Source organism: Leptodactylus fuscus, chromosome 7 (genome assembly GCF_031893055.1).
Source record: "Leptodactylus fuscus isolate aLepFus1 chromosome 7, aLepFus1.hap2, whole genome shotgun sequence".
Classification (NCBI taxonomy): Eukaryota; Metazoa; Chordata; class Amphibia; order Anura; family Leptodactylidae; genus Leptodactylus; species Leptodactylus fuscus.
In genome coordinates, this window is record NC_134271.1 from 107,650,130 (window position 1) to 107,661,397 (window position 11,268).

Consider the following 11,268-nt stretch of genomic DNA (forward strand, 5'->3'; position numbering starts at 1 on the left):
CCGCTTGTGTATAATGTATACTACTAATAAAATGGGTCTATTCTGGTGCCAGATTCCCTTTATATTAAAAGCTAAAAGGACACCTTGTAGTCAGTCCGAGCTTAAGAGTGATGAGAGCAGCGGGGGAGGAGTGAGTTTATTATGCGTGGGGCAGTGACCTCTCTTCTGGCGGGATTATTATAGCTGTGACCAGGCTGCGTGTAATGGACACTGTGTCATTATACATAGTAACACTGCAGGCAGGTAACGGTGCAATGTAGGGCTCTGAGGACCATGTACAACAGATGCAGCAATGGTGTAGTAATGTTCCTGAATTTTAGTTTCCTCTATCTAGCTGGTGATAGTAATAGATTCTTAAAGGAACACCATGGACAACATCAATATACCGTGTTATGCCCTAATATTGGCCCCAAGCAGTGGTGTATGACAAATTGGGGAATGAAATCCCTGTGCCATGCCCTGTCCCGTCCTCGCTGGCCTACCATAACACAGTGCAGCAGTATTTCTTAGAGTGTTCTCTTTAGCTCATTCTCATTCCCATTATATGTAGTGACAACATCACACTTGGGTCATGGCTCTTATATTCTGGTCACCAGTCTTTTCACTTCCATCAAGTGCCAAAGGGAAAGGTAGAAATAATTTTCCTGCTCTGACACTGGCCCTATACATAAGATCGGCCATTAGATCTTTGATGTAGTATGCCCAATGTATGTCCCGCCTATACGCTGACAAACACCTCACCCCTGGAGGCCAAAAAAGTGGGACCAAATTGGCCATTTCCACTAGAAACTTCAGTGTTGGACAGATATGTTACGCAGCATCACACTTAGTGTTTCAGTACACAGTCTTCATGCTATTTGCTTGCTGTCAGTGAATAGAAGCATTAACCTTCAGAGGTCGAGAACCTGTGCTGCTAATAAGGGAGAGCTCTGACTGTACCTGACATAGCCTCACTGGTTGTATATTATATCACAAGCCCCTCTTGTCTATAGCTTTGTGAGCTAGACATGGTCAAAATTTCCATTTACTGACGGCAAGTAGAGATCTTGAAAATGGTGAAGAATTGAAACACAAATATTAGAAAGTTGCTGAACTTGGCAAAAATGTTACTTACATTGAGGTTTTTTAATGTCTGAGAGCCGGCTATGGCCCTCATGTTCTATTGAACAGAAAATAATACAGCCATATTGTGAACACTGTGACGTTTATGGATTCCCATAGGGTTTTAGCAATGTCCATGTCTTGGAGGTTATACAGCTGCTATGGCAGGTTATGTTTCTTTGTCTGTTAGGATTGTCCCAGCCATTCCTCCATTGGTCATCTGGGCAAGTTTTTCCCTATGCACAGGATAGATAACTTGCAGATTGGCGGAGTGCCATCCACTCGGGGGATTTTTGTGGTGTGGTATATGTGGTCCATTCAGAACAAGGGACAAAACTACCCCATTCTCTTGATTTGATGGGGGCTTGCAAGTTATTCTCTATGTGATGGGTAACTTACCCAGATGGGGAAGCCCCTTTAAGGAGACCAGTACACAGTATTTTGCTTAACTGAGTTCCTCAGGCATGAAAAGTTTATGGTCTGTCCTTTAGGGTCCATCTCGGAGAGTACTATAGCTCCCTTATTGATTATAATGGTGCAGCACCGTGCCTACAAGTGTGACTGTGCTTCGTGCTGTCGATCTGTTCTTTTTATTTAAAGGGGTCTGGATACAGAGAGAATCAGCCAAAGCCCCCTGTTCAGAAAGGGCACTGTGCATATGTGGGGGGGGTCACAGTACTCTAATTTAATCCCCCACCAACCTATCATGGAGGGTCTAGACCATCCATATTTAATCCCTTTAATATACATATCTTTTCAGATATACTTTACAATACATTTTTCTGATAATGACAAGAATCCTATATCATATGTTAAATTTTTTTTTTCCTGTTTTATATAAACAATGCTTAGGATGCCCAGTCGTGGTATAGCCTAGCCGCAAGGCCACATATGGGCTAGTTACTGGACTGCACCTGGACTTGTCACTATAGAAATGGGCACGTACAGGTGCACCCCACTTGTGTACTCGTGTCTCTGTTGCATTGTGTATGGGTGTCCTATATCTTTCTAATATACTTTTAGTTTCTCACCAGTTTCAGGATTTTTGATGCACAGGCTGAAACCTGGATATACAGTAACTAGTCCTCGTCTTAGCTGAAAAGTGAATACAGCTTTATCCAGTCTGCACAATGCTCTGTGAGCTAACCATAGCAGCTGCACAAATCTCCTGGTTAGATAGTTATAGTGTTTTAGTCTATAATCCAGCTGTTTAGCTTACAGAGCATTGTCCAGACTGATATACTCTAGCAGATCAGAAAGATTTGTATAGTTGCTCACAGAGCATTGCCTAGTCTTGAAACAATTGAACTCACTTTCCAGCTGAGAGTGGAACTAGGTCTGTACGGGATTTACTGCCTCTGCATGTAAATAAGGAGTCACTTAAAGTATATTAAAAGTTAGTTTTTTATTTTTTTTAATAAGAATGGAAAGATCTTACTTGAAATTTCAACAATTTTGCTATTAAAACCCCTCTCTGTCAATCTTTTATTATTCTCTGTAGTCCTAGTACAGAACATAATAATGTGCAGTGAATGATTCAGCCACATACTGGGGGCATAGATGACTATTCTGCTCCAACATGGAATTGACTTCTATGTAAGAATATGAAAGCCTAGGTATTATGTATCTTTGTTGCAAAGGCTCGTTTTTCTTAATTTCAGTCATTCCTCATGTATACTTTCAGACCTGAGGTAGGTTGTTATGTATTTCTGTAACCCCTATAAACATTAGCTGCCATAATATAGCACAAATAACCTCACAAGATCTATTCCCCTATTACCAGTTCCCCACCGAGGATATAAGACGCCTTAAACTTAGTTTTTGGTCTTCATTTTGCATAGAGGGAAGGAATTTTACATTCCTAAAATGCCAGTATTTTTCTTGTACAGTATTTAAGATGAAAAAAACTTTTATTGAACTTTTTATCTGTTTGTGAGAAGTGGATGTATATTATTTTGTAAGCAGAGCTAATAAAAGTCTTACGCAGCATCATGTAACGCTATCCTGTTCAGTGGTTTTTAATGTAGATTGTGAGCCCCATATAGGGATCACAAAGTACATTTTTTTTTCCTATCAGTATGTCTTTGTAGAATGGGAGGAAATCCATGCAAACTCGGGGAGAACATACAAACTCCTTGTTATTCCTGGTGGGATACGAACCCAGGACTCCAGCGTTGCAAGGCTGCAGTGCTAACCACTGAGCCACCATGTTGTCCCTGTTCAGTGGTTTTCTGTGAAGAAACTTTGCCATTACCTATGGGCTGTGTTGTAGTTGTGCCCCCATTCAGATGCAATACTAGATAAAGGCTATGGATAAGTACGGCGCTGTCTTGCTTTTCTAATCTCATACAACTCTTTTAAATGCAAAATGTCAAATATTTGAAGTCACCTCCACCATCAGCAGGATCGACTGTCTGTGAGAATCCCAGCACTGAAAAGCTCTCAATAAAAGCAGCTTTTTAAGAACGTTTGTGCGTTTTCACAAAGTACCTTACGGGAGATTATACGTTTTTCTTGAGCATAAAGACATCCCAATTTTGCAGGCAGTGCCCCCTTTACATGTATCCAGTGCCGTCCTCTGAGACAGAGTCTGATGATGCAGCATCAAGGGGTCACACACAAAACCATTCATGGCTCTTGGCTTTCCAGGAGGCTTCAAACCTTCCCTTTGAGAAATGTTTTTGGGAAGTCTTCTCTTTTTCTGAGATTTTCCATGAGAATTGGCAAGTATGTGCAGAAAGGTATGAAACATCACTAGAGATGACCTATCCAACTGGCCTTTAGATTTCAGACAGTCATCATGTCCAATTGATGGGATTAGTCATATAAAAGAAGGCACTATGAAAATTAACAACTAAACTGCCAGATCAGGGCGTTGTAGTGAGTTTGTGCACATTGGCATATGTTTAGCCAAGAGCATCAGATGATGCCCAATGCTGAACTGTGGGTAGAAAGCTGGCAGACAATATCTAGCACGGTGGATCTGTTTGCTGCAGAATAAAGTCTCCTGTCAGCTTTTCTTGGGCTAAAATGGATGATTCCTATATTTGAAATCTAATGTATATGGCTGGCTTTAGAACATATTATCAATAGCAGATTGTCAGGGCTCTGACTCGAGCTGCGCCTGAAGGTCAACTGCCAGTGTACAGGAAATATACAGCTCCTGAATAGTCCTGACTCGTATACAGCACCTGCTATTCAGCAGATATATATTGTAAAGCTATATTCACACATCCACAATAACAGCATTCCAACCTGCTCATTTGTGGGTGGTGTGCGGTCTGTCGTTCATCCATTATGGACACCTTAACTTTTATCCACACCCATAACAGCACCCCTGTGAGGAGACCACCCATCTGTGACAAGAAACCTGCTGTGCTCCTGCCTGGACTTGGGGATACATGGATTTACATTCTAATTCTTGGTGGAGCAGAAGTCATCTATTATGCAGTTTGTTCACCCAGTCTGTGCTGGTCCATGCTGCCCTTCTCCTAGGCATTGCTGCAGCCATTACTAGCCCGTCTTCACCCACCCCTCTGGTACTGCTAGTGAGGGAGGGGCCTGGTTACACTAGCTTCACGCACCATCTGAAGTCACTTTCAATATCCAGAAGGTAGCGGTTGGGTATCTTCCCCATGCCTGGCATCTGTAATGAGTGACGGAAACCAGGAGAAGGAGTGTGATTCTTCCCAGTACTAGGCTCAGAGGCGCTTTACAAAGAGGCCATGGACAGCTGCAGCCATCCCTCATACTTGTGAGCCTTGTTCCTCATTTACATTGCTTGCTGGTTATTGCAGCTCAGAATCAGCAGGAGATTCCATAGGTGCCAACCTAGCTGAAGCTCCATCGCCGCCTAGTCCAGAATGGGCCTTAGCATCTGACTCTACAGATGATTTGTTAGATAAAGTGTCATTTTCTATGGATGTTATTGACCCTCTCCTTAAGGCAGTGAGATCAACTGGGTCTGGAAGAGATTAAGGAAACCAGATTTGTTCCCGACTTTAATGTTTGAAGGGCTTGCCCCTAGATGGAAGACATTTCTCCTCTCCATGATAATATTAAAGAGGATCTTTTATCAGATTGGGCATAGGCAGTTCTATATACTGCTGGAAAGCAGACAGTGCGCTATTCAGCGCATCATCGGCTTTCCTGATCTGTGCGGGTAAAGCGCTATCGGTCCCGGTACCGTGAGAAGAAGAATAGAAGAGGAAAGAAGAGAAAAAAAAAAAAGGGGGGGAGGGACGACAAGGAAGGGTAAAGAAGGGATATTGAGGGAAACAGGTAAAATCAAAAGAAACAAGCAATACAAATAACCCCGGTCTAAGCTATTCCCAGATCGGGTAACACCAAACAGTGAGAAATCCCACTAATGCAGGTCTCGGAGGCACACCACAGTACAGTGGGGCAAAAAAGTATTTAGTCAGTCACCAATAGTGCAAGTTCCACCACTTAAAAAGATGAGGCGTCTGTAATTTACATCATAGGTAGACCTCAACTATGAGAGACAAAATGAGAAAACAAATCCAGAAAATGACATTGTCTGATTTTGTAAGAATTTATTTGCAAATTATGGTGGAAAATAAGTATTTGGTCACCTACAAACAATCAAGATTTCTGGCTCTCACAGACCTGTAACTTCTTCTTTAAGAGTCTCCTCTTTCCTCCACTCATTACCTGTAGTAATGGCACCTGTTTGAACTTATCAGTATAAAAAGACACCTGTGCACACCCTCAAACAGTCAGACTCCAAACTCCACTATGGTGAAGACCAAAGAGCTGTCAAAGGACACCAGAAACAAAATTGTGGCCCTGCACCAGGCTGGGAAGACTGAATCTGCAATAGGCAACCAGCTTGGATTGAAGAAATCAACTGTGGGAGCAATAATTAGAAAATGGAAGACATACAAGACCACTGATAATCTCCCTCGATCTGGGGCTCCACGCAAAATCTCACCCCGTGGGGTCAAAATGATCACAAGAACGGTGAGCAAAAATCCCAGAACCACGCGGGGGGCCCTAGTGAATGAACTGCAGAGAGCTGGGACCAATGTAACAAAGCCTACCATCAGTAACACATTACGCCGCCAGGGACTCAGATCCTGTTGTGCCAGACGTGTCCCACTGCTTAAGCCAGTACATGTCCGGGCCCGTCTGAAGTTTGCTAGAGAGCATTTGGATGATCCAGAAGAGTATTGGGAGAATGTCCTATGGTCTGATGAAACCAAACTGGAACTGTTTGGTAGAAACACAACTTTTCGTGTTTGGAGGAAAAAGAATACTGAGTTGCATCCATCAAACACCATACCTACTGTAAAGCATGGGGGTGGAAACATCATGCTTTGGGGCTGTTTCTCTGCAAAGGGGCCAGGACGACTGATCCGGGTACATGAAAGAATGAATGGGGCCATGTATCGTGACATTTTGAGTGCAAACCTCCTTCCATCAGCAAGGGCATTGAAGATGAAACGTGGCTGGGTCTTTCAACATGACAATGATCCAAAGCACACCGCCAGGGAACGAAGGAGTGGCTTTGGAAGAAGCATTTCAAGGTTCTGGAGTGGCCTAGCCAGTCTCCAGATCTCAACCCTATAGAAAACCTTTGGAGGGAGTTGAAAGTCCGTGTTGCCAAGCGACAGCCCCAAAACATCACTGCTCTAGAGGAGATCTGCATGGAGGAATGGGCCAACATACCAACAACAGTGTGTGCCAACCTTGTGAAGACTTACAGAGAACGTTTGACCTCTGTCATTGCCAACAAAGGATATATAACAAAGTATTGAGATGAAATTTTGTTACTGACCAAATACTTATTTTCCACCATAATTTGCAAATAAATTCTTACAAAATCAGACAATGTGATTTTCTGGATTTGTTTTCTCATTTTGTCTCTCATAGTTGAGGTCTACCTATGATGTAAATTACAGACGCCTCATCTTTTTAAGTGGTGGAACTTGCACTATTGGTGACTGACTAAATACTTTTTTGCCCCACTGTATATGCTCGAAGAGCTGCCAAACCTAACTAGCAGGTGGGCGAGGTAGTTCAAAAACCAAAATACTACCCACTCCCCCAGCAGCAATACAAGATGAGGAGAAGAAAGAGAACAAAAGGGGTCATGACCATAGGCAAATGACCAGGCCACGGCCACCTTCCATCACACATGCCCACTCCCCCACCCAAGATGGAACGACGCGCACCACGTCCAGCCAGCCCAGAAACGCACCCACGTCCCAATCCGTGACCATGAGAGCAGCAGGGACAGCACCACAGGAGACCAAGGGCGGCAGGCCGCGGGGCACCCCGGCCCAGCAGGGGAGGGGCAGGACACACTTTCGGAGAGCGGCGCAGATTAAGGTCCACGACGGTCGCCTGCGGGGCACAAAAACTTAGCTGCAGCATAACCTAGAACAGCATATTGAAAAAACAAAGAACCTCATGAGCAGTAAGGCACATCACAGTCAACAGTTCAAACTAAACCTCAGGAGGGAAACGGGGGCAGCAAGAATACATTTCGTCGGGAGAGAGTCCTCCGCTCGGTGCCTCTGACCAGTCAGGGAAGAAGAGGAGGAGCGGACAATGGATGGAGCAGCTGGGAGCAGAAAATCAAGCCAATCCGGAAGAGACAAGTCAGGTAAGTCCAGGAACTGTGCCAGAGAGGCACTCACCTGGTCTGGTGAGTGAAGGGTGAACACCGCCCCATTGCAGCAGACTTGGAGATGAAAGGGGTGACCCCATCTGTACGTGGCCCCCAAGTCCAGAATCAGTCGGAGAGTCGGTTTCAGGAGATGATGCATGGCTAAGGTGCGTCGAGAAACATCAGGGAGGAGAGAAACCGAGCTATCCAGGAGGGAAACCAGACCATGTCACCAGTCGGCCTGAAGGATGTCCTCCTTTTCCTTGTAAAAATGCACTCTGCCGAGAATATCACGGGGCTCTGTGACGATGGCTCTCCTGGGGCCAAGCACCCGATGAATTCTATCAATGATGATCTCTGTGTCCAGCGGTCTAGAAAGGACAGTATTGAAGATAGAAGTGGCTATGGAGTGGAGTTCCGCAGTCGGGACAGCATCAGGAATGCCACTCAAGTTGACATTATTACAGCAGCCCGCCATCTTCTACTCCAGGTTGATGATAAGGAGAACTCCTTATCATCAACCTGGAGTAGAAGATGGCGGTTGAACATGCATTGGGTAGACAAGGACTGTTCCACAGCTGTCAATCGATGGTCAATAGAGTCGGTTTGTTGCTGCTGGGTAGAAACTTGTACCGAAAGAGACTGGAGATCAGATTTAAAGCCCGACAAAATCTTATCTTGCTTCTCCTCCACTCTGCGGACCATAGCCTCCAAGCCCATTTTAGTAGGCATAGCATGGAGGAGCTCCCAAATATCGGATAGTTTAGGTCACTTGGGGCGATGAGGTGATTTAGAAGAATCGGAGGAGTCAGAGGCGAGAGGGGCACATAGGGCCGCTGGTGTTGCAGAGAAGTCCATTTCCAGGTTAGACAGAGGAACAGACCTGGGGACGTCACCCCGTGTGGGGTGAAGCTGAGAGGCGGAGAATAGCAGAGAGTCCAGGGGTCCGGGCTAATTCCTCAGTAATAGAGCAAGTGGAGTCCAGCAGGGGGGACTTATTGGAGGTGAGGAGCTCAGTAGGCTGGACCAGGGCATCCCTCTGAGAAAGGTCAGGGGCCTATAGAGGCATCTGAGGAGGAGCTGCAGATAGGGGGGGCCGTTGGAGGTCTCAGTGAGGGAGAAGACAGAACAGCAGGCGAATCCCCATCCTGCAGGGGCACCGAGGACATGGGAGGGAGCTGTGCAGCTGCTGGGGTGGTGTGACAGTTTGACAAGTGGGACAGGGAGGCAGCCAGGGGGACCGCCACCATCATTAGGCCCAGAACGGAGCACTTGTACCTTGTCAGTAGCCGGCCATGGGGTCCCCATACCAGGGAGCTGCAGAGGAGCCTCAGAAGGACCAGAGGGAGCCATGAAGAGAGGATGCCGGGCTGGGGAAGCACTATGTTGCGGAGGCCGGACCTCCGTCCCCTTCATTGTGGCACACGCCGGCGCCATCTTGGAACCGCTGGGCAGAGAGGAGGGAGACACTGCGGAGAGGAGAAATCTCGCCAGCTGAGGCTCAACCCGGGAGGAGGCAGATTTACGTCCCATTCGACGAACCATGGTAGAGCCGGGAGAAGGTAAGCGGTCAGACCCGGGACCGGGAGGTTTGGAGAGATACGTCTGCAAGGCAACATCACCTTGTCCATGCCCCTGACTGAGAAAATTCATATCTTCTATCCTCGGCATTCCAATCACTGATCAGGGTGGTTCTGGGAATTCAACTGAATTGAGTAGTAGGAAGAAGCATTCTCCCCCCAGAGAGACTTATCTTTTAAGAACTATGTAATAGACAACACTTCCCTGAATGAACACTGATGGGAAAAAAACAGATGTTTTGTGTCTAATAATCTTGGAATGCTGGAGCTACAAGACCACTCCAGCTGGAGGTCCTAAACCAGTGTGATGGATCATCTCAATCCCTGGACACAAATTTCAATTTGTCATCCAAAAACTCGCTCTCCTGTGGTGGACACATTTAAAGAACCTTCAAAAGAGAGTACCTTGGTCAAGGATGCCAGTCCCTAGGGTTGAGAGCTCACATGGGAGACTCCTGGAAACAAGGGAGGTGGGACCTCAAGGAACTTTTTTTTTCTGCGCTCAGTCTGATCGAATTTTACGTTCAGAATGAGTGGAGCGTAACTCCATGTGCAGGTTCCAAGATGACATTCCTATTAGCAATTACTTCAGCTAGAATGATTTCAGAAGTCCAAGCTTTTTCCTCTCCCACCTTACACCATTATTTCAGAGGATAGCTTTCTATCAGACCTCTCCCAACTTTTCTTCCTAAAGTTACTGATTTCCATAGAGATCTCGTAGTTTACCTTTCTTCTGTCCAAATCCTAAATTCTATGGAAGAAAGGCTCCATTGCTTAGATGTCAGGAGGTTCTTATTGAGCTATCTTTAAGTATCCTCTCAGTGGAAGTGTGATGAAAATTTATAACTTCAATTTTAGGCTCAGAGAAAGGATCTGAAGGCTTCCACCTTTTTATTGCTAGATGGCTCAAGCAGGCCCTTTCTTTAGCCTATTCCTCTCTCTCCCAATCCACCTGGGTTGGAAGCATGTACTACCAGGTCAGTGGCTACCTACTGGGCTGAGAGAGAGCGAATGTTTCTGTACAGGGCAGCCACTTGGGGCTCCACATATATTTTCTTTAAACACTATTGTTTTGTGCTGAGGCGTCCTTTGGTAGAAAGAGGATTCAGAAAGTGGTCCCTCCTTGTTTAATCTCTCAGGGGTGCTGTCATGGGCATGAATAAAACCAGAATTGTACTTACCGGTAATTGTTTTTCTGGAGCCCATGACAGTACTCTTATTATGTTGATGCCTCCCTTCTATATATTGTCTCTAGTAATAGGTTCTCAATGATCCCTTTGAGTCCCTTCTAGCTCCCTATTTAGTTGAGTTTAGGGAAATTGCCAGGATAAGACATATTTTACAGTACTGGCGACTTTCTCCTGTCATTCTTTTCTTTGTAGTGTTCTTACCTTTTTTCACCCCTTCGGTGTCTCCTTTCCAATGACTGGGGTGTGGTGGTGGTGGTGTAAACCAATCTATCTTCTAAGGTGTCCTTAGGGTAAGTTCAGACGGGTTTTTTTTGGACCGGAACCTGAAGCAGAGGCCGTCTCAGGTTCCGGTCAAAAAGACGGGTAGCCGCGACTGAAAGATGGTGCACTCCGCTCCGGATTAGGCCCAATGAATGGGCCTAGTGCGGAGGATGGTGTGTTTTCAGGCCAAATCGCGAGGCGAAATGGACTGAAGAACGAGCATCAGCTCTTGAGCGGCTCCCATTGATTTCAATGGGAGCAGTCTTTTTGGTCAGGATTTTGAGGCGGATGCGGCCTCAAAATCCTGACCAAAAAACTGTCTGAACTTATCCTTAAAAATGTCCTACACTTTATACAGCCTTTGAGTCCATGAAAAATTGTCTGTGATTTTCACAGACCCATAGACTTTAACAGCACTCCATGGTCCTCAAAATGGATCAAGTCTTCTCTTTTTACATGGACCAATGGTGGAAGGAAAAAGAAACGGCGGTCTGTATTTGCC